This window comes from Lissotriton vulgaris, chromosome 10 (genome assembly GCF_964263255.1).
Source record: "Lissotriton vulgaris chromosome 10, aLisVul1.2, whole genome shotgun sequence".
Taxonomy (NCBI): domain Eukaryota; kingdom Metazoa; phylum Chordata; class Amphibia; order Caudata; family Salamandridae; genus Lissotriton; species Lissotriton vulgaris.
In genome coordinates, this window is record NC_141698.1 from 536,317,695 (window position 1) to 536,337,376 (window position 19,682).

General features: G+C 47.2%; 35 non-coding genes across 35 annotated transcripts; all 35 read left to right on the plus strand.

Annotated features, from left to right (window-relative positions):
- The first annotated feature begins 146 nt into the window (after positions 1-146).
- TRNAP-AGG (transfer RNA proline (anticodon AGG)) lies at positions 147-218 on the plus strand. The gene has a single exon. It is a non-coding gene; the product is annotated as a tRNA-Pro (tRNA).
- A 381-nt stretch (positions 219-599) lies between these two features.
- TRNAV-AAC (transfer RNA valine (anticodon AAC)) lies at positions 600-672 on the plus strand. Its single transcript has one exon. It is a non-coding gene; the product is annotated as a tRNA-Val (tRNA).
- A 293-nt stretch (positions 673-965) lies between these two features.
- On the plus strand, positions 966-1,077 carry TRNAL-CAA (transfer RNA leucine (anticodon CAA)). The gene is made up of 2 exons: positions 966-1,003; positions 1,032-1,077. It is a non-coding gene; the product is annotated as a tRNA-Leu (tRNA).
- A 922-nt stretch (positions 1,078-1,999) lies between these two features.
- On the plus strand, positions 2,000-2,071 carry TRNAP-CGG (transfer RNA proline (anticodon CGG)). Its single transcript has one exon. It is a non-coding gene; the product is annotated as a tRNA-Pro (tRNA).
- Positions 2,072-2,456: 385 nt separating this feature from the next.
- TRNAV-UAC (transfer RNA valine (anticodon UAC)) lies at positions 2,457-2,529 on the plus strand. The gene has a single exon. It is a non-coding gene; the product is annotated as a tRNA-Val (tRNA).
- Positions 2,530-2,934: 405 nt separating this feature from the next.
- TRNAP-AGG (transfer RNA proline (anticodon AGG)) lies at positions 2,935-3,006 on the plus strand. The gene has a single exon. It is a non-coding gene; the product is annotated as a tRNA-Pro (tRNA).
- A 381-nt stretch (positions 3,007-3,387) lies between these two features.
- On the plus strand, positions 3,388-3,460 carry TRNAV-AAC (transfer RNA valine (anticodon AAC)). The gene has a single exon. It is a non-coding gene; the product is annotated as a tRNA-Val (tRNA).
- A 293-nt stretch (positions 3,461-3,753) lies between these two features.
- Positions 3,754-3,865, plus strand: TRNAL-CAA (transfer RNA leucine (anticodon CAA)). Its single transcript has 2 exons — positions 3,754-3,791; positions 3,820-3,865. It is a non-coding gene; the product is annotated as a tRNA-Leu (tRNA).
- A 932-nt stretch (positions 3,866-4,797) lies between these two features.
- On the plus strand, positions 4,798-4,869 carry TRNAP-CGG (transfer RNA proline (anticodon CGG)). The gene has a single exon. It is a non-coding gene; the product is annotated as a tRNA-Pro (tRNA).
- Positions 4,870-5,254: 385 nt separating this feature from the next.
- On the plus strand, positions 5,255-5,327 carry TRNAV-UAC (transfer RNA valine (anticodon UAC)). The gene has a single exon. It is a non-coding gene; the product is annotated as a tRNA-Val (tRNA).
- Positions 5,328-5,732: 405 nt separating this feature from the next.
- On the plus strand, positions 5,733-5,804 carry TRNAP-AGG (transfer RNA proline (anticodon AGG)). Its single transcript has one exon. It is a non-coding gene; the product is annotated as a tRNA-Pro (tRNA).
- Positions 5,805-6,185: 381 nt separating this feature from the next.
- Positions 6,186-6,258, plus strand: TRNAV-AAC (transfer RNA valine (anticodon AAC)). The gene has a single exon. It is a non-coding gene; the product is annotated as a tRNA-Val (tRNA).
- Positions 6,259-6,551: 293 nt separating this feature from the next.
- TRNAL-CAA (transfer RNA leucine (anticodon CAA)) lies at positions 6,552-6,663 on the plus strand. Its single transcript has 2 exons — positions 6,552-6,589; positions 6,618-6,663. It is a non-coding gene; the product is annotated as a tRNA-Leu (tRNA).
- A 932-nt stretch (positions 6,664-7,595) lies between these two features.
- On the plus strand, positions 7,596-7,667 carry TRNAP-CGG (transfer RNA proline (anticodon CGG)). Its single transcript has one exon. It is a non-coding gene; the product is annotated as a tRNA-Pro (tRNA).
- A 385-nt stretch (positions 7,668-8,052) lies between these two features.
- Positions 8,053-8,125, plus strand: TRNAV-UAC (transfer RNA valine (anticodon UAC)). The gene has a single exon. It is a non-coding gene; the product is annotated as a tRNA-Val (tRNA).
- Positions 8,126-8,530: 405 nt separating this feature from the next.
- TRNAP-AGG (transfer RNA proline (anticodon AGG)) lies at positions 8,531-8,602 on the plus strand. Its single transcript has one exon. It is a non-coding gene; the product is annotated as a tRNA-Pro (tRNA).
- Positions 8,603-8,983: 381 nt separating this feature from the next.
- On the plus strand, positions 8,984-9,056 carry TRNAV-AAC (transfer RNA valine (anticodon AAC)). Its single transcript has one exon. It is a non-coding gene; the product is annotated as a tRNA-Val (tRNA).
- A 293-nt stretch (positions 9,057-9,349) lies between these two features.
- Positions 9,350-9,461, plus strand: TRNAL-CAA (transfer RNA leucine (anticodon CAA)). Its single transcript has 2 exons — positions 9,350-9,387; positions 9,416-9,461. It is a non-coding gene; the product is annotated as a tRNA-Leu (tRNA).
- Positions 9,462-10,393: 932 nt separating this feature from the next.
- Positions 10,394-10,465, plus strand: TRNAP-CGG (transfer RNA proline (anticodon CGG)). Its single transcript has one exon. It is a non-coding gene; the product is annotated as a tRNA-Pro (tRNA).
- A 385-nt stretch (positions 10,466-10,850) lies between these two features.
- TRNAV-UAC (transfer RNA valine (anticodon UAC)) lies at positions 10,851-10,923 on the plus strand. The gene has a single exon. It is a non-coding gene; the product is annotated as a tRNA-Val (tRNA).
- A 405-nt stretch (positions 10,924-11,328) lies between these two features.
- TRNAP-AGG (transfer RNA proline (anticodon AGG)) lies at positions 11,329-11,400 on the plus strand. Its single transcript has one exon. It is a non-coding gene; the product is annotated as a tRNA-Pro (tRNA).
- A 381-nt stretch (positions 11,401-11,781) lies between these two features.
- TRNAV-AAC (transfer RNA valine (anticodon AAC)) lies at positions 11,782-11,854 on the plus strand. The gene has a single exon. It is a non-coding gene; the product is annotated as a tRNA-Val (tRNA).
- Positions 11,855-12,147: 293 nt separating this feature from the next.
- TRNAL-CAA (transfer RNA leucine (anticodon CAA)) lies at positions 12,148-12,259 on the plus strand. Its single transcript has 2 exons — positions 12,148-12,185; positions 12,214-12,259. It is a non-coding gene; the product is annotated as a tRNA-Leu (tRNA).
- Positions 12,260-13,191: 932 nt separating this feature from the next.
- On the plus strand, positions 13,192-13,263 carry TRNAP-CGG (transfer RNA proline (anticodon CGG)). Its single transcript has one exon. It is a non-coding gene; the product is annotated as a tRNA-Pro (tRNA).
- Positions 13,264-13,648: 385 nt separating this feature from the next.
- On the plus strand, positions 13,649-13,721 carry TRNAV-UAC (transfer RNA valine (anticodon UAC)). The gene has a single exon. It is a non-coding gene; the product is annotated as a tRNA-Val (tRNA).
- A 405-nt stretch (positions 13,722-14,126) lies between these two features.
- On the plus strand, positions 14,127-14,198 carry TRNAP-AGG (transfer RNA proline (anticodon AGG)). The gene has a single exon. It is a non-coding gene; the product is annotated as a tRNA-Pro (tRNA).
- Positions 14,199-14,579: 381 nt separating this feature from the next.
- TRNAV-AAC (transfer RNA valine (anticodon AAC)) lies at positions 14,580-14,652 on the plus strand. The gene has a single exon. It is a non-coding gene; the product is annotated as a tRNA-Val (tRNA).
- A 293-nt stretch (positions 14,653-14,945) lies between these two features.
- Positions 14,946-15,057, plus strand: TRNAL-CAA (transfer RNA leucine (anticodon CAA)). Its single transcript has 2 exons — positions 14,946-14,983; positions 15,012-15,057. It is a non-coding gene; the product is annotated as a tRNA-Leu (tRNA).
- A 922-nt stretch (positions 15,058-15,979) lies between these two features.
- Positions 15,980-16,051, plus strand: TRNAP-CGG (transfer RNA proline (anticodon CGG)). Its single transcript has one exon. It is a non-coding gene; the product is annotated as a tRNA-Pro (tRNA).
- A 385-nt stretch (positions 16,052-16,436) lies between these two features.
- TRNAV-UAC (transfer RNA valine (anticodon UAC)) lies at positions 16,437-16,509 on the plus strand. The gene has a single exon. It is a non-coding gene; the product is annotated as a tRNA-Val (tRNA).
- Positions 16,510-16,914: 405 nt separating this feature from the next.
- TRNAP-AGG (transfer RNA proline (anticodon AGG)) lies at positions 16,915-16,986 on the plus strand. The gene has a single exon. It is a non-coding gene; the product is annotated as a tRNA-Pro (tRNA).
- A 381-nt stretch (positions 16,987-17,367) lies between these two features.
- TRNAV-AAC (transfer RNA valine (anticodon AAC)) lies at positions 17,368-17,440 on the plus strand. The gene has a single exon. It is a non-coding gene; the product is annotated as a tRNA-Val (tRNA).
- Positions 17,441-17,733: 293 nt separating this feature from the next.
- TRNAL-CAA (transfer RNA leucine (anticodon CAA)) lies at positions 17,734-17,845 on the plus strand. The gene is made up of 2 exons: positions 17,734-17,771; positions 17,800-17,845. It is a non-coding gene; the product is annotated as a tRNA-Leu (tRNA).
- A 932-nt stretch (positions 17,846-18,777) lies between these two features.
- On the plus strand, positions 18,778-18,849 carry TRNAP-CGG (transfer RNA proline (anticodon CGG)). Its single transcript has one exon. It is a non-coding gene; the product is annotated as a tRNA-Pro (tRNA).
- Positions 18,850-19,234: 385 nt separating this feature from the next.
- On the plus strand, positions 19,235-19,307 carry TRNAV-UAC (transfer RNA valine (anticodon UAC)). Its single transcript has one exon. It is a non-coding gene; the product is annotated as a tRNA-Val (tRNA).
- Positions 19,308-19,682: the final 375 nt, after the last annotated feature.

The window sequence follows — 19,682 nt, forward strand, 5'->3', positions numbered from 1 at the left end:
AACAAACTGTCTGAAGGACAGAGGCTTTTTAATTTCTTGTTTGATGACGGTCATGGAAAAGACAGCAATCATATTGCAGAACAGAGCAGCATGTACTGGCTAGCTGCCACTAACCCCTGGAGCCGTGTCAGAGGTGACTCTTGCGTGGCTCGTTGGTCTAGGGGTATGATTCTCGCTTAGGGTGCGAGAGGTCCTGGGTTCAAATCCCGGACGAGCCCTTTTTAGAGGTAAACATACAAACCCTACTAAAAAAGCACTATGACTATTTCTCGTTATACTGGGTGCATTGTTGCACAACATATTTCTAACCTCAGAAGAAAAATGGATCACCATGCTTTATCTGCCTACCTGCTTAGTCTCAGTGTGTCCCAGGTGATGCTTTCCCAAGCTGTACTCGCTGGCATTTAGGCATCAGATATTTTCCTGTCGATGCCTGCACAAGTGAGTTTTGAATACGTCTAATTGCAAGCATGTTGGATGATATCTCTGAGGTTTTCACACTTGTTCTGCATATTCTGAGCCGCTGCTGATACAGCAGAATAGAAGTAGGGTGAAGACTTGAGAGAAACTTTCCTCTAACAGTAGAAAGCACCAAGGTAGTTTCTGTAGTGTAGTGGTCATCACGTTCGCCTAACACGCGAAAGGTCCCCGGTTCGAGACGGGGCAGAAACACTGTGCATTGGATGCTTTTTTTGTGCACACTCTAAAACCTTATTATCTCAATGCAAGTTTAAGAAGAGGTGGTCTTTGAACACAGTGAGCCGCGAGAATTTTTTTTTACCTTTGCAGACGAAACAAAGTTATCTCCATCGATCATCTGGGGGTTGTTCTTGGGCCTATTTTTATTTTGTGTGAGCTATGTTGTATTGTTGGGGCCTTTACACCTGTGACATTTCTGTGAACGTTGTAAGTGGAAACGTTGGCAGGTGCAGACAGAAAAGTCAGAACTAAGCACACCCTGAGCCGTCAGGATGGCCGAGTGGTCTAAGGCGCCAGACTCAAGAGAGCTTGATCTTCAGTGATGCTGAGCCTTCTGGTCTCCTCATGGAGGCGTGGGTTCAAATCCCACTTCTGACAGGTCCCTTTTACACCCTTAAGTCTTCCTAATTTTTGCAGTGCATTCCCCACACACACCACAATATTTGCGGGAACCTGTAGTAAATAAAGAGAAATCCACCAGGCTGGGCCCTCAATCACAATTCCATGTATTTCTGAAAGTGACACCTCAGGCACACCTTCCATTACATTTGCAATCCATCACAGTAACTGCCTTGCTGGGTTTCGAAATAAGCAGTTGATCCCATCATTTGTTGTGAGGCTCTCCTGCCACCTTTTTGGCAGAGAAGGCACTGTCCCTGCAACAACACAGGCAGACATGTTCAACAGGGCTTCCTGGTTATGTGGGAGGAGCAGATTGCCAATGGTCCCCCCTTGAAAATTCTAATTTACATAAGGAAGACAGAGAGGTAGCTGGTAGTAGGCACTACACACTGACATTGCACTCCCTCTTGTGATTTTCAGCCAATTCTAGATTGAGGCAGGAGGAAAGGAGGAGACTCGCCCAACAATGGCCATACTGGGAAGTCAGCCACTCTGGGTCTCCCAGGTGAATGTTTCAGGCCTGTGAGCCACTCATATAAATCTCGCCTGATCGAGCGCTGAGCGAGCGCGTTTGAATCCAAATATCAAACACCTCTTTCTCAGGCGCAAGAAATGGTGGGCCCTTCATTGCTTCTGGTGTGGAAGTCTATGGAGCAAGGGTCCAGGACTTGCAGAGGAGTACAAGTGCCAGAAAGTGCTTGCTGTTCTCATCTGTGCCTTTTTACTGCTCACTGGCCGATAGGAGATTGGCTGCCCCCTTCCTTGCTGGAGTGAAAAAACAACAACTTGAGAGAAAACATGACTTTGTGTGGCTCACTTATAGGGAGACGAGCCAAATAGCCCTGCTGTTTTCTGAAAGACGCTTCAGTAATTGTTCAAAATGTCTCCTGGCCACTCAGGCTCGTTGGTCTAGGGGTATGATTCTCGCTTCGGGTGCGAGAGGTCCCGGGTTCAAATCCCGGACGAGCCCATCCTGTGGAAGTTTTCAGGCTGCTTGTCATATAGGAGCCTTTCTTCTTTTCAATGCTATAAGACGCTGTGTATGTCGAGAAGGTTCCTTACCCTGCACGCTATTTTCCACTTTTGACATGATAAAGGAGTGCAGGACTTCCTTGCAACTGCTTTTCTGGGCTGGACCAGCAGTGTAGGAACATTACATGCAAAGAGTTTTTCTAGTGTCATTTCAGGATATGGTTTCAAAATCGCCTCTTGGGGAAAAAAGTGGTCCTCATTCCTGTCTTCCAAAGAAAGAGAGACCGGGTAAGGAGAGCCCAACTTTGAGCTTCAAGGACGTTGGCCCTTAGTCTGTGCGTTCCAACCCAATACACGCCAACAAGATTCCTGAGGTAGTGTCTGTTTCTGTAGTGTAGTGGTTATCACGTTCGCCTTACACGCGAAAGGTCCCTGGTTCGAGACCGGGCAGAAATGCAGCTTGCTGTTTTTCACAGTGTTTGCATTTACTGGCTCACTTTATAGAAAAGCTGAGATAATAGAGGCTGTCTATTCCTCACCAGCCTGACGTAGTGTGCTCCAGAGATCTCAGTGACAGCTCGAAAAAAGAAGTGACGATAGCTTGCGCCATTCGCTTGCTCGCACTTTGCTCTGTAGGGTGGGCCTACTTCATGAAAGCAAGGCATGAGAGAAGAAATGCTTCTCTTGTCCTCACCACGAGCAGACACTTAAAGCAAACAAACTGTCTGAAGGACATAGGCTTTTTAATTTCTTGTTTGATGACGGTCATGGAAAAGACAGCAATCATATTGCAGAACAGAGCAGCATGTACTGGCTAGCTGCCACTAACCCCTGGAGCCGTGTCAGAGGTGACTCTTGCGTGGCTCGTTGGTCTAGGGGTATGATTCTCGCTTAGGGTGCGAGAGGTCCCGGGTTCAAATCCCGGACGAGCCCTTTTTAGAGGTAAACATACAAACCCTACTAAAAAAGCACTATGACTATTTCTCGTTATACTGGGTGCATTGTTGCACAACATATTTCTAACCTCAGAAGAAAAATGGATCACCATGCTTTATCTGCCTACCTGCTTAGTCTCAGTGTGTCCCAGGTCATGCTTTCCCAAGCTGTACTCGCTGGCATTTAGGCATCAGATATTTGCCTGTCGATGCCTGCACAAGTGAGTTTTGAATACGTCTAATTGCAAGCATGTTGGATGATATCTCTGAGGTTTTCACACTTGTTCTGCACATTCTGAGCCGCTGCTGATACAGCAGAATAGAAGTAGGGTGAAGACTTGAGAGAAACTTTCCTCTAACAGTAGAAAGCACCAAGGTAGTTTCTGTAGTGTAGTGGTCATCACGTTCGCCTAACACGCGAAAGGTCCCCGGTTCGAGACGGGGCAGAAACACTGTGCATTGGATGCTTTTTTTGTGCACACTCTAAAACCTTATTATCTCAATGCAAGTTTAAGAAGAGGTGGTCTTTGAACACAGTGAGCCGCGAGAATTTTTTTTTACCTTTGCAGACGAAACAAAGTTATCTCCATCGATCATCTGGGGGTTGTTCTTGGGCCTATTTTTATTTTGTGTGAGCTATGTTGTATTGTTGGGGCCTTTACACCTGTGACATTTCTGTGAACGTTGTAAGTGGAAACGTTGGCAGGTGCAGACAGAAAAGTCAGAACTAAGCACACCCTGAGCCGTCAGGATGGCCGAGTGGTCTAAGGCGCCAGACTCAAGAGAGCTTGATCTTCAGTGATGCTGAGCCTTCTGGTCTCCTCATGGAGGCGTGGGTTCAAATCCCACTTCTGACAGGTCCCTTTTACACCCTTAAGTCTTCCTAATTTTTGCAGTGCATTCCCCACACACACCACAATATTTGCGGGAACCTGTAGTAAATAAAGAGAAATCCACCAGGCTGGGCCCTCAATCACAATTCCATGTATTTCTGAAAGTGACACCTCAGGCACACCTTCCATTACATTTGCAATCCATCACAGTAACTGCCTTGCTGGGTTTCGAAATAAGCAGTTGATCCCATCATTTGTTGTGAGGCTCTCCTGCCACCTTTTTGGCAGAGAAGGCACTGTCCCTGCAACAACACAGGCAGACATGTTCAACAGGGCTTCCTGGTTATGTGGAAGGAGCAGATTGCCAATGGTCCCCCCTTGAAAATTCTAATTTACATAAGGAAGACAGAGAGGTAGCTGGTAGTAGGCACTACACACGGACATTGCACTCCCTCTTGTGATTTGCAGCCAATTCTAGATTGAGGCAGGAGGAAAGGAGGAGACTCGCCCAACAATGGCCATACTGGGAAGTCAGCCACTCTGGGTCTCCCAGGTGAATGTTTCAGGCCTGTGAGCCACTCATATAAATCTCGCCTGATCGAGCCTGATCGAGCGCTGAGCGAGCGCGTTTGAATCCAAATATCAAACACCTCTTTCTCAGGCGCAAGAAATGGTGGGCCCTTCATTGCTTCTGGTGTGGAAGTCTATGGAGCAAGGGTCCAGGACTTGCAGAGGAGTACAAGTGCCAGAAAGTGCTTGCTGTTCTCATCTGTGCCTTTTTACTGCTCACTGGCCGATAGGAGATTGGCTGCCCCCTTCCTTGCTGGAGTGAAAAAACAACAACTTGAGAGAAAACATGACTTTGTGTGGCTCACTTATAGGGAGACGAGCCAAATAGCCCTGCTGTTTTCTGAAAGACGCTTCAGTAATTGTTCAAAATGTCTCCTGGCCACTCAGGCTCGTTGGTCTAGGGGTATGATTCTCGCTTCGGGTGCGAGAGGTCCCGGGTTCAAATCCCGTACGAGCCCATCCTGTGGAAGTTTTCAGGCTGCTTGTCATATAGGAGCCTTTCTTCTTTTCAATGCTATAAGACGCTGTGTATGTCGAGAAGGTTCCTTACCCTGCACGCTATTTTCCACTTTTGACATGATAAAGGAGTGCAGGACTTCCTTGCAACTGCTTTTCTGGGCTGGACCAGCAGTGTAGGAACATTACATGCAAAGAGTTTTTCTAGTGTCATTTCAGGATATGGTTTCAAAATCGCCTCTTGGGGAAAAAAGTGGTCCTCATTCCTGTCTTCCAAAGAAAGAGAGACCGGGTAAGGAGAGCCCAACTTTGAGCTTCAAGGACGTTGGCCCTTAGTCTGTGCGTTCCAACCCAATACACGCCAACAAGATTCCTGAGGTAGTGTCTGTTTCTGTAGTGTAGTGGTTATCACGTTCGCCTTACACGCGAAAGGTCCCTGGTTCGAGACCGGGCAGAAATGCAGCTTGCTGTTTTTCACAGTGTTTGCATTTACTGGCTCACTTTATAGAAAAGCTGAGATAATAGAGGCTGTCTATTCCTCACCAGCCTGACGTAGTGTGCTCCAGAGATCTCAGTGACAGCTCGAAAAGAGAAGTGACGATAGCTTGCGCCATTCGCTTGCTCGCACTTTGCTCTGTAGGGTGGGCCTACTTCATGAAAGCAAGGCATGAGAGAAGAAATGCTTCTCTTGTCCTCACCACGAGCAGACACTTAAAGCAAACAAACTGTCTGAAGGACATAGGCTTTTTAATTTCTTGTTTGATGACGGTCATGGAAAAGACAGCAATCATATTGCAGAACAGAGCAGCATGTACTGGCTAGCTGCCACTAACCCCTGGAGCCGTGTCAGAGGTGACTCTTGCGTGGCTCGTTGGTCTAGGGGTATGATTCTCGCTTAGGGTGCGAGAGGTCCCGGGTTCAAATCCCGGACGAGCCCTTTTTAGAGGTAAACATACAAACCCTACTAAAAAAGCACTATGACTATTTCTCGTTATACTGGGTGCATTGTTGCACAACATATTTCTAACCTCAGAAGAAAAATGGATCACCATGCTTTATCTGCCTACCTGCTTAGTCTCAGTGTGTCCCAGGTCATGCTTTCCCAAGCTGTACTCGCTGGCATTTAGGCATCAGATATTTGCCTGTCGATGCCTGCACAAGTGAGTTTTGAATACGTCTAATTGCAAGCATGTTGGATGATATCTCTGAGGTTTTCACACTTGTTCTGCACATTCTGAGCCGCTGCTGATACAGCAGAATAGAAGTAGGGTGAAGACTTGAGAGAAACTTTCCTCTAACAGTAGAAAGCACCAAGGTAGTTTCTGTAGTGTAGTGGTCATCACGTTCGCCTAACACGCGAAAGGTCCCCGGTTCGAGACGGGGCAGAAACACTGTGCATTGGATGCTTTTTTTGTGCACACTCTAAAACCTTATTATCTCAATGCAAGTTTAAGAAGAGGTGGTCTTTGAACACAGTGAGCCGCGAGAATTTTTTTTTACCTTTGCAGACGAAACAAAGTTATCTCCATCGATCATCTGGGGGTTGTTCTTGGGCCTATTTTTATTTTGTGTGAGCTATGTTGTATTGTTGGGGCCTTTACACCTGTGACATTTCTGTGAACGTTGTAAGTGGAAACGTTGGCAGGTGCAGACAGAAAAGTCAGAACTAAGCACACCCTGAGCCGTCAGGATGGCCGAGTGGTCTAAGGCGCCAGACTCAAGAGAGCTTGATCTTCAGTGATGCTGAGCCTTCTGGTCTCCTCATGGAGGCGTGGGTTCAAATCCCACTTCTGACAGGTCCCTTTTACACCCTTAAGTCTTCCTAATTTTTGCAGTGCATTCCCCACACACACCACAATATTTGCGGGAACCTGTAGTAAATAAAGAGAAATCCACCAGGCTGGGCCCTCAATCACAATTCCATGTATTTCTGAAAGTGACACCTCAGGCACACCTTCCATTACATTTGCAATCCATCACAGTAACTGCCTTGCTGGGTTTCGAAATAAGCAGTTGATCCCATCATTTGTTGTGAGGCTCTCCTGCCACCTTTTTGGCAGAGAAGGCACTGTCCCTGCAACAACACAGGCAGACATGTTCAACAGGGCTTCCTGGTTATGTGGAAGGAGCAGATTGCCAATGGTCCCCCCTTGAAAATTCTAATTTACATAAGGAAGACAGAGAGGTAGCTGGTAGTAGGCACTACACACGGACATTGCACTCCCTCTTGTGATTTGCAGCCAATTCTAGATTGAGGCAGGAGGAAAGGAGGAGACTCGCCCAACAATGGCCATACTGGGAAGTCAGCCACTCTGGGTCTCCCAGGTGAATGTTTCAGGCCTGTGAGCCACTCATATAAATCTCGCCTGATCGAGCCTGATCGAGCGCTGAGCGAGCGCGTTTGAATCCAAATATCAAACACCTCTTTCTCAGGCGCAAGAAATGGTGGGCCCTTCATTGCTTCTGGTGTGGAAGTCTATGGAGCAAGGGTCCAGGACTTGCAGAGGAGTACAAGTGCCAGAAAGTGCTTGCTGTTCTCATCTGTGCCTTTTTACTGCTCACTGGCCGATAGGAGATTGGCTGCCCCCTTCCTTGCTGGAGTGAAAAAACAACAACTTGAGAGAAAACATGACTTTGTGTGGCTCACTTATAGGGAGACGAGCCAAATAGCCCTGCTGTTTTCTGAAAGACGCTTCAGTAATTGTTCAAAATGTCTCCTGGCCACTCAGGCTCGTTGGTCTAGGGGTATGATTCTCGCTTCGGGTGCGAGAGGTCCCGGGTTCAAATCCCGTACGAGCCCATCCTGTGGAAGTTTTCAGGCTGCTTGTCATATAGGAGCCTTTCTTCTTTTCAATGCTATAAGACGCTGTGTATGTCGAGAAGGTTCCTTACCCTGCACGCTATTTTCCACTTTTGACATGATAAAGGAGTGCAGGACTTCCTTGCAACTGCTTTTCTGGGCTGGACCAGCAGTGTAGGAACATTACATGCAAAGAGTTTTTCTAGTGTCATTTCAGGATATGGTTTCAAAATCGCCTCTTGGGGAAAAAAGTGGTCCTCATTCCTGTCTTCCAAAGAAAGAGAGACCGGGTAAGGAGAGCCCAACTTTGAGCTTCAAGGACGTTGGCCCTTAGTCTGTGCGTTCCAACCCAATACACGCCAACAAGATTCCTGAGGTAGTGTCTGTTTCTGTAGTGTAGTGGTTATCACGTTCGCCTTACACGCGAAAGGTCCCTGGTTCGAGACCGGGCAGAAATGCAGCTTGCTGTTTTTCACAGTGTTTGCATTTACTGGCTCACTTTATAGAAAAGCTGAGATAATAGAGGCTGTCTATTCCTCACCAGCCTGACGTAGTGTGCTCCAGAGATCTCAGTGACAGCTCGAAAAGAGAAGTGACGATAGCTTGCGCCATTCGCTTGCTCGCACTTTGCTCTGTAGGGTGGGCCTACTTCATGAAAGCAAGGCATGAGAGAAGAAATGCTTCTCTTGTCCTCACCACGAGCAGACACTTAAAGCAAACAAACTGTCTGAAGGACATAGGCTTTTTAATTTCTTGTTTGATGACGGTCATGGAAAAGACAGCAATCATATTGCAGAACAGAGCAGCATGTACTGGCTAGCTGCCACTAACCCCTGGAGCCGTGTCAGAGGTGACTCTTGCGTGGCTCGTTGGTCTAGGGGTATGATTCTCGCTTAGGGTGCGAGAGGTCCCGGGTTCAAATCCCGGACGAGCCCTTTTTAGAGGTAAACATACAAACCCTACTAAAAAAGCACTATGACTATTTCTCGTTATACTGGGTGCATTGTTGCACAACATATTTCTAACCTCAGAAGAAAAATGGATCACCATGCTTTATCTGCCTACCTGCTTAGTCTCAGTGTGTCCCAGGTCATGCTTTCCCAAGCTGTACTCGCTGGCATTTAGGCATCAGATATTTGCCTGTCGATGCCTGCACAAGTGAGTTTTGAATACGTCTAATTGCAAGCATGTTGGATGATATCTCTGAGGTTTTCACACTTGTTCTGCACATTCTGAGCCGCTGCTGATACAGCAGAATAGAAGTAGGGTGAAGACTTGAGAGAAACTTTCCTCTAACAGTAGAAAGCACCAAGGTAGTTTCTGTAGTGTAGTGGTCATCACGTTCGCCTAACACGCGAAAGGTCCCCGGTTCGAGACGGGGCAGAAACACTGTGCATTGGATGCTTTTTTTGTGCACACTCTAAAACCTTATTATCTCAATGCAAGTTTAAGAAGAGGTGGTCTTTGAACACAGTGAGCCGCGAGAATTTTTTTTTACCTTTGCAGACGAAACAAAGTTATCTCCATCGATCATCTGGGGGTTGTTCTTGGGCCTATTTTTATTTTGTGTGAGCTATGTTGTATTGTTGGGGCCTTTACACCTGTGACATTTCTGTGAACGTTGTAAGTGGAAACGTTGGCAGGTGCAGACAGAAAAGTCAGAACTAAGCACACCCTGAGCCGTCAGGATGGCCGAGTGGTCTAAGGCGCCAGACTCAAGAGAGCTTGATCTTCAGTGATGCTGAGCCTTCTGGTCTCCTCATGGAGGCGTGGGTTCAAATCCCACTTCTGACAGGTCCCTTTTACACCCTTAAGTCTTCCTAATTTTTGCAGTGCATTCCCCACACACACCACAATATTTGCGGGAACCTGTAGTAAATAAAGAGAAATCCACCAGGCTGGGCCCTCAATCACAATTCCATGTATTTCTGAAAGTGACACCTCAGGCACACCTTCCATTACATTTGCAATCCATCACAGTAACTGCCTTGCTGGGTTTCGAAATAAGCAGTTGATCCCATCATTTGTTGTGAGGCTCTCCTGCCACCTTTTTGGCAGAGAAGGCACTGTCCCTGCAACAACACAGGCAGACATGTTCAACAGGGCTTCCTGGTTATGTGGGAGGAGCAGATTGCCAATGGTCCCCCCTTGAAAATTCTAATTTACATAAGGAAGACAGAGAGGTAGCTGGTAGTAGGCACTACACACGGACATTGCACTCCCTCTTGTGATTTGCAGCCAATTCTAGATTGAGGCAGGAGGAAAGTAGGAGACTCGCCCAACAATGGCCATGCTGGGAAGTCAGCCACTCTGGGTCTCCCAGGTGAATGTTTCAGGCCTGTGAGCCACTCATATAAATCTCGCCTGATCGAGCCTGATCGAGCGCTGAGCGAGCGCGTTTGAATCCAAATATCAAACACCTCTTTCTCAGGCGCAAGAAATGGTGGGCCCTTCATTGCTTCTGGTGTGGAAGTCTATGGAGCAAGGGTCCAGGACTTGCAGAGGAGTACAAGTGCCAGAAAGTGCTTGCTGTTCTCATCTGTGCCTTTTTACTGCTCACTGGCCGATAGGAGATTGGCTGCCCCCTTCCTTGCTGGAGTGAAAAAACAACAACTTGAGAGAAAACATGACTTTGTGTGGCTCACTTATAGGGAGACGAGCCAAATAGCCCTGCTGTTTTCTGAAAGACGCTTCAGTAATTGTTCAAAATGTCTCCTGGCCACTCAGGCTCGTTGGTCTAGGGGTATGATTCTCGCTTCGGGTGCGAGAGGTCCCGGGTTCAAATCCCGTACGAGCCCATCCTGTGGAAGTTTTCAGGCTGCTTGTCATATAGGAGCCTTTCTTCTTTTCAATGCTATAAGACGCTGTGTATGTCGAGAAGGTTCCTTACCCTGCACGCTATTTTCCACTTTTGACATGATAAAGGAGTGCAGGACTTCCTTGCAACTGCTTTTCTGGGCTGGACCAGCAGTGTAGGAACATTACATGCAAAGAGTTTTTCTAGTGTCATTTCAGGATATGGTTTCAAAATCGCCTCTTGGGGAAAAAAGTGGTCCTCATTCCTGTCTTCCAAAGAAAGAGAGACCGGGTAAGGAGAGCCCAACTTTGAGCTTCAAGGACGTTGGCCCTTAGTCTGTGCGTTCCAACCCAATACACGCCAACAAGATTCCTGAGGTAGTGTCTGTTTCTGTAGTGTAGTGGTTATCACGTTCGCCTTACACGCGAAAGGTCCCTGGTTCGAGACCGGGCAGAAATGCAGCTTGCTGTTTTTCACAGTGTTTGCATTTACTGGCTCACTTTATAGAAAAGCTGAGATAATAGAGGCTGTCTATTCCTCACCAGCCTGACGTAGTGTGCTCCAGAGATCTCAGTGACAGCTCGAAAAGAGAAGTGACGATAGCTTGCGCCATTCGCTTGCTCGCACTTTGCTCTGTAGGGTGGGCCTACTTCATGAAAGCAAGGCATGAGAGAAGAAATGCTTCTCTTGTCCTCACCACGAGCAGACACTTAAAGCAAACAAACTGTCTGAAGGACATAGGCTTTTTAATTTCTTGTTTGATGACGGTCATGGAAAAGACAGCAATCATATTGCAGAACAGAGCAGCATGTACTGGCTAGCTGCCACTAACCCCTGGAGCCGTGTCAGAGGTGACTCTTGCGTGGCTCGTTGGTCTAGGGGTATGATTCTCGCTTAGGGTGCGAGAGGTCCCGGGTTCAAATCCCGGACGAGCCCTTTTTAGAGGTAAACATACAAACCCTACTAAAAAAGCACTATGACTATTTCTCGTTATACTGGGTGCATTGTTGCACAACATATTTCTAACCTCAGAAGAAAAATGGATCACCATGCTTTATCTGCCTACCTGCTTAGTCTCAGTGTGTCCCAGGTCATGCTTTCCCAAGCTGTACTCGCTGGCATTTAGGCATCAGATATTTGCCTGTCGATGCCTGCACAAGTGAGTTTTGAATACGTCTAATTGCAAGCATGTTGGATGATATCTCTGAGGTTTTCACACTTGTTCTGCACATTCTGAGCCGCTGCTGATACAGCAGAATAGAAGTAGGGTGAAGACTTGAGAGAAACTTTCCTCTAACAGTAGAAAGCACCAAGGTAGTTTCTGTAGTGTAGTGGTCATCACGTTCGCCTAACACGCGAAAGGTCCCCGGTTCGAGACGGGGCAGAAACACTGTGCATTGGATGCTTTTTTTGTGCACACTCTAAAACCTTATTATCTCAATGCAAGTTTAAGAAGAGGTGGTCTTTGAACACAGTGAGCCGCGAGAATTTTTTTTTACCTTTGCAGACGAAACAAAGTTATCTCCATCGATCATCTGGGGGTTGTTCTTGGGCCTATTTTTATTTTGTGTGAGCTATGTTGTATTGTTGGGGCCTTTACACCTGTGACATTTCTGTGAACGTTGTAAGTGGAAACGTTGGCAGGTGCAGACAGAAAAGTCAGAACTAAGCACACCCTGAGCCGTCAGGATGGCCGAGTGGTCTAAGGCGCCAGACTCAAGAGAGCTTGATCTTCAGTGATGCTGAGCCTTCTGGTCTCCTCATGGAGGCGTGGGTTCAAATCCCACTTCTGACAGGTCCCTTTTACACCCTTAAGTCTTCCTAATTTTTGCAGTGCATTCCCCACACACACCACAATATTTGCGGGAACCTGTAGTAAATAAAGAGAAATCCACCAGGCTGGGCCCTCAATCACAATTCCATGTATTTCTGAAAGTGACACCTCAGGCACACCTTCCATTACATTTGCAATCCATCACAGTAACTGCCTTGCTGGGTTTCGAAATAAGCAGTTGATCCCATCATTTGTTGTGAGGCTCTCCTGCCACCTTTTTGGCAGAGAAGGCACTGTCCCTGCAACAACACAGGCAGACATGTTCAACAGGGCTTCCTGGTTATGTGGGAGGAGCAGATTGCCAATGGTCCCCCCTTGAAAATTCTAATTTACATAAGGAAGACAGAGAGGTAGCTGGTAGTAGGCACTACACACGGACATTGCACTCCCTCTTGTGATTTGCAGCCAATTCTAGATTGAGGCAGGAGGAAAGGAGGAGACTCGCCCAACAATGGCCATACTGGGAAGTCAGCCACTCTGGGTCTCCCAGGTGAATGTTTCAGGCCTGTGAGCCACTCATATAAATCTCGCCTGATCGAGCCTGATCGAGCGCTGAGCGAGCGCGTTTGAATCCAAATATCAAACACCTCTTTCTCAGGCGCAAGAAATGGTGGGCCCTTCATTGCTTCTGGTGTGGAAGTCTATGGAGCAAGGGTCCAGGACTTGCAGAGGAGTACAAGTGCCAGAAAGTGCTTGCTGTTCTCATCTGTGCCTTTTTACTGCTCACTGGCCGATAGGAGATTGGCTGCCCCCTTCCTTGCTGGAGTGAAAAAACAACAACTTGAGAGAAAACATGACTTTGTGTGGCTCACTTATAGGGAGACGAGCCAAATAGCCCTGCTGTTTTCTGAAAGACGCTTCAGTAATTGTTCAAAATGTCTCCTGGCCACTCAGGCTCGTTGGTCTAGGGGTATGATTCTCGCTTCGGGTGCGAGAGGTCCCGGGTTCAAATCCCGTACGAGCCCATCCTGTGGAAGTTTTCAGGCTGCTTGTCATATAGGAGCCTTTCTTCTTTTCAATGCTATAAGACGCTGTGTATGTCGAGAAGGTTCCTTACCCTGCACGCTATTTTCCACTTTTGACATGATAAAGGAGTGCAGGACTTCCTTGCAACTGCTTTTCTGGGCTGGACCAGCAGTGTAGGAACATTACATGCAAAGAGTTTTTCTAGTGTCATTTCAGGATATGGTTTCAAAATCGCCTCTTGGGGAAAAAAGTGGTCCTCATTCCTGTCTTCCAAAGAAAGAGAGACCGGGTAAGGAGAGCCCAACTTTGAGCTTCAAGGACGTTGGCCCTTAGTCTGTGCGTTCCAACCCAATACACGCCAACAAGATTCCTGAGGTAGTGTCTGTTTCTGTAGTGTAGTGGTTATCACGTTCGCCTTACACGCGAAAGGTCCCTGGTTTGAGACCGGGCAGAAATGCAGCTTGCTGTTTTTCACAGTGTTTGCATTTACTGGCTCACTTTATAGAAAAGCTGAGATAATAGAGGCTGTCTATTCCTCACCAGCCTGACGTAGTGTGCTCCAGAGATCTCAGTGTCAGCTCGAAAAGAGAAGTGACGATAGCTTGCGCCATTCGCTTGCTCGCACTTTGCTCTGTAGGGTGGGCCTACTTCATGAAAGCAAGGCATGAGAGAAGAAATGCTTCTCTTGTCCTCACCATGAGCAGACACTTAAAGCAAACAAACTGTCTGAAGGACAGAGGCTTTTTAATTTCTTGTTTGATGACGGTCATGGAAAAGACAGCAATCATATTGCAGAACAGAGCAGCATGTACTGGCTAGCTGCCACTAACCCCTGGAGCCGTGTCAGAGGTGACTCTTGCGTGGCTCGTTGGTCTAGGGGTATGATTCTCGCTTAGGGTGCGAGAGGTCCCGGGTTCAAATCCCGGACGAGCCCTTTTTAGAGGTAAACATACAAACCCTACTAAAAAAGCACTATGACTATTTCTCGTTATACTGGGTGCATTGTTGCACAACATATTTCTAACCTCAGAAGAAAAATGGATCACCATGCTTTATCTGCCTACCTGCTTAGTCTCAGTGTGTCCCAGGTGATGCTTTCCCAAGCTGTACTCGCTGGCATTTAGGCATCAGATATTTTCCTGTCGATGCCTGCACAAGTGAGTTTTGAATACGTCTAATTGCAAGCATGTTGGATGATATCTCTGAGGTTTTCACACTTGTTCTGCATATTCTGAGCCGCTGCTGATACAGCAGAATAGAAGTAGGGTGAAGACTTGAGAGAAACTTTCCTCTAACAGTAGAAAGCACCAAGGTAGTTTCTGTAGTGTAGTGGTCATCACGTTCGCCTAACACGCGAAAGGTCCCCGGTTCGAGACGGGGCAGAAACACTGTGCATTGGATGCTTTTTTTGTGCACACTCTAAAACCTTATTATCTCAATGCAAGTTTAAGAAGAGGTGGTCTTTGAACACAGTGAGCCGCGAGAATTTTTTTTTACCTTTGCAGACGAAACAAAGTTATCTCCATCGATCATCTGGGGGTTGTTCTTGGGCCTATTTTTATTTTGTGTGAGCTATGTTGTATTGTTGGGGCCTTTACACCTGTGACATTTCTGTGAACGTTGTAAGTGGAAACGTTGGCAGGTGCAGACAGAAAAGTCAGAACTAAGCACACCCTGAGCCGTCAGGATGGCCGAGTGGTCTAAGGCGCCAGACTCAAGAGAGCTTGATCTTCAGTGATGCTGAGCCTTCTGGTCTCCTCATGGAGGCGTGGGTTCAAATCCCACTTCTGACAGGTCCCTTTTACACCCTTAAGTCTTCCTAATTTTTGCAGTGCATTCCCCACACACACCACAATATTTGCGGGAACCTGTAGTAAATAAAGAGAAATCCACCAGGCTGGGCCCTCAATCACAATTCCATGTATTTCTGAAAGTGACACCTCAGGCACACCTTCCATTACATTTGCAATCCATCACAGTAACTGCCTTGCTGGGTTTCGAAATAAGCAGTTGATCCCATCATTTGTTGTGAGGCTCTCCTGCCACCTTTTTGGCAGAGAAGGCACTGTCCCTGCAACAACACAGGCAGACATGTTCAACAGGGCTTCCTGGTTATGTGGGAGGAGCAGATTGCCAATGGTCCCCCCTTGAAAATTCTAATTTACATAAGGAAGACAGAGAGGTAGCTGGTAGTAGGCACTACACACGGACATTGCACTCCCTCTTGTGATTTTAAGCCAATTCTAGATTGAGGCAGGAGGAAAGGAGGAGACTCGCCCAACAATGGCCATACTGGGAAGTCAGCCACTCTGGGTCTCCCAGGTGAATGTTTCAGGCCTGTGAGCCACTCATATAAATCTCGCCTGATCGAGCGCTGAGCGAGCGCGTTTGAATCCAAATATCAAACACCTCTTTCTCAGGCGCAAGAAATGGTGGGCCCTTCATTGCTTCTGGTGTGGAAGTCTATGGAGCAAGGGTCCAGGACTTGCAGAGGAGTACAAGTGCCAGAAAGTGCTTGCTGTTCTCATCTGTGCCTTTTTACTGCTCACTGGCCGATAGGAGATTGGCTGCCCCCTTCCTTGCTGGAGTGAAAAAACAACAACTTGAGAGAAAACATGACTTTGTGTGGCTCACTTATAGGGAGACGAGCCAAATAGCCCTGCTGTTTTCTGAAAGACGCTTCAGTAATTGTTCAAAATGTCTCCTGGCCACTCAGGCTCGTTGGTCTAGGGGTATGATTCTCGCTTCGGGTGCGAGAGGTCCCGGGTTCAAATCCCGGATGAGCCCATCCTGTGGAAGTTTTCAGGCTGCTTGTTATATAGGAGCCTTTCTTCTTTTCAATGCTATAAGACGCTGTGTATGTCGAGAAGGTTCCTTACCCTGCACGCTATTTTCCACTTTTGACATGATAAAGGAGTGCAGGACTTCCTTGCAACTGCTTTTCTGGGCTGGACCAGCAGTGTAGGAACATTACATGCAAAGAGTTTTTCTAGTGTCATTTCAGGATATGGTTTCAAAATCGCCTCTTGGGGAAAAAAGTGGTCCTCATTCCTGTCTTCCAAAGAAAGAGAGACCGGGTAAGGAGAGCCCAACTTTGAGCTTCAAGGACGTTGGCCCTTAGTCTGTGCGTTCCAACCCAATACACGCCAACAAGATTCCTGAGGTAGTGTCTGTTTCTGTAGTGTAGTGGTTATCACGTTCGCCTTACACGCGAAAGGTCCCTGGTTCGAGACCGGGCAGAAATGCAGCTTGCTGTTTTTCACAGTGTTTGCATTTACTGGCTCACTTTATAGAAAAGCTGAGATAATAGAGGCTGTCTATTCCTCACCAGCCTGACGTAGTGTGCTCCAGAGATCTCAGTGACAGCTCGAAAAAAGAAGTGACGATAGCTTGCGCCATTCGCTTGCTCGCACTTTGCTCTGTAGGGTGGGCCTACTTCATGAAAGCAAGGCATGAGAGAAGAAATGCTTCTCTTGTCCTCACCACGAGCAGACACTTAAAGCAAACAAACTGTCTGAAGGACATAGGCTTTTTAATTTCTTGTTTGATGACGGTCATGGAAAAGACAGCAATCATATTGCAGAACAGAGCAGCATGTACTGGCTAGCTGCCACTAACCCCTGGAGCCGTGTCAGAGGTGACTCTTGCGTGGCTCGTTGGTCTAGGGGTATGATTCTCGCTTAGGGTGCGAGAGGTCCCGGGTTCAAATCCCGGACGAGCCCTTTTTAGAGGTAAACATACAAACCCTACTAAAAAAGCACTATGACTATTTCTCGTTATACTGGGTGCATTGTTGCACAACATATTTCTAACCTCAGAAGAAAAATGGATCACCATGCTTTATCTGCCTACCTGCTTAGTCTCAGTGTGTCCCAGGTCATGCTTTCCCAAGCTGTACTCGCTGGCATTTAGGCATCAGATATTTGCCTGTCGATGCCTGCACAAGTGAGTTTTGAATACGTCTAATTGCAAGCATGTTGGATGATATCTCTGAGGTTTTCACACTTGTTCTGCACATTCTGAGCCGCTGCTGATACAGCAGAATAGAAGTAGGGTGAAGACTTGAGAGAAACTTTCCTCTAACAGTAGAAAGCACCAAGGTAGTTTCTGTAGTGTAGTGGTCATCACGTTCGCCTAACACGCGAAAGGTCCCCGGTTCGAGACGGGGCAGAAACACTGTGCATTGGATGCTTTTTTTGTGCACACTCTAAAACCTTATTATCTCAATGCAAATTTAAGAAGAGGTGGTCTTTGAACACAGTGAGCCGCGAGAATTTTTTTTTACCTTTGCAGACGAAACAAAGTTATCTCCATCGATCATCTGGGGGTTGTTCTTGGGCCTATTTTTATTTTGTGTGAGCTATGTTGTATTGTTGGGGCCTTTACACCTGTGACATTTCTGTGAACGTTGTAAGTGGAAACGTTGGCAGGTGCAGACAGAAAAGTCAGAACTAAGCACACCCTGAGCCGTCAGGATGGCCGAGTGGTCTAAGGCGCCAGACTCAAGAGAGCTTGATCTTCAGTGATGCTGAGCCTTCTGGTCTCCTCATGGAGGCGTGGGTTCAAATCCCACTTCTGACAGGTCCCTTTTACACCCTTAAGTCTTCCTAATTTTTGCAGTGCATTCCCCACACACACCACAATATTTGCGGGAACCTGTAGTAAATAAAGAGAAATCCACCAGGCTGGGCCCTCAATCACAATTCCATGTATTTCTGAAAGTGACACCTCAGGCACACCTTCCATTACATTTGCAATCCATCACAGTAACTGCCTTGCTGGGTTTCGAAATAAGCAGTTGATCCCATCATTTGTTGTGAGGCTCTCCTGCCACCTTTTTGGCAGAGAAGGCACTGTCCCTGCAACAACACAGGCAGACATGTTCAACAGGGCTTCCTGGTTATGTGGGAGGAGCAGATTGCCAATGGTCCCCCCTTGAAAATTCTAATTTACATAAGGAAGACAGAGAGGTAGCTGGTAGTAGGCACTACACACGGACATTGCACTCCCTCTTGTGATTTGCAGCCAATTCTAGATTGAGGCAGGAGGAAAGGAGGAGACTCGCCCAACAATGGCCATACTGGGAAGTCAGCCACTCTGGGTCTCCCAGGTGAATGTTTCAGGCCTGTGAGCCACTCATATAAATCTCGCCTGATCGAGCCTGATCGAGCGCTGAGCGAGCGCGTTTGAATCCAAATATCAAACACCTCTTTCTCAGGCGCAAGAAATGGTGGGCCCTTCATTGCTTCTGGTGTGGAAGTCTATGGAGCAAGGGTCCAGGACTTGCAGAGGAGTACAAGTGCCAGAAAGTGCTTGCTGTTCTCATCTGTGCCTTTTTACTGCTCACTGGCCGATAGGAGATTGGCTGCCCCCTTCCTTGCTGGAGTGAAAAAACAACAACTTGAGAGAAAACATGACTTTGTGTGGCTCACTTATAGGGAGACGAGCCAAATAGCCCTGCTGTTTTCTGAAAGACGCTTCAGTAATTGTTCAAAATGTCTCCTGGCCACTCAGGCTCGTTGGTCTAGGGGTATGATTCTCGCTTCGGGTGCGAGAGGTCCCGGGTTCAAATCCCGTACGAGCCCATCCTGTGGAAGTTTTCAGGCTGCTTGTCATATAGGAGCCTTTCTTCTTTTCAATGCTATAAGACGCTGTGTATGTCGAGAAGGTTCCTTACCCTGCACGCTATTTTCCACTTTTGACATGATAAAGGAGTGCAGGACATCCTTGCAACTGCTTTTCTGGGCTGGACCAGCAGTGTAGGAACATTACATGCAAAGAGTTTTTCTAGTGTCATTTCAGGATATGGTTTCAAAATCGCCTCTTGGGGAAAAAAGTGGTCCTCATTCCTGTCTTCCAAAGAAAGAGAGACCGGGTAAGGAGAGCCCAACTTTGAGCTTCAAGGACGTTGGCCCTTAGTCTGTGCGTTCCAACCCAATACACGCCAACAAGATTCCTGAGGTAGTGTCTGTTTCTGTAGTGTAGTGGTTATCACGTTCGCCTTACACGCGAAAGGTCCCTGGTTCGAGACCGGGCAGAAATGCAGCTTGCTGTTTTTCACAGTGTTTGCATTTACTGGCTCACTTTATAGAAAAGCTGAGATAATAGAGGCTGTCTATTCCTCACCAGCCTGACGTAGTGTGCTCCAGAGATCTCAGTGACAGCTCGAAAAGAGAAGTGACGATAGCTTGCGCCATTCGCTTGCTCGCACTTTGCTCTGTAGGGTGGGCCTACTTCATGAAAGCAAGGCATGAGAGAAGAAATGCTTCTCTTGTCCTCACCACGAGCAGACACTTAAAGCAAACAAACTGTCTGAAGGACATAGGCTTTTTAATTTCTTGTTTGATGACGGTCATGGAAAAGACAGCAATCATATTGCAGAACAGAGCAGCATGTACTGGCTAGCTGCCACTAACCC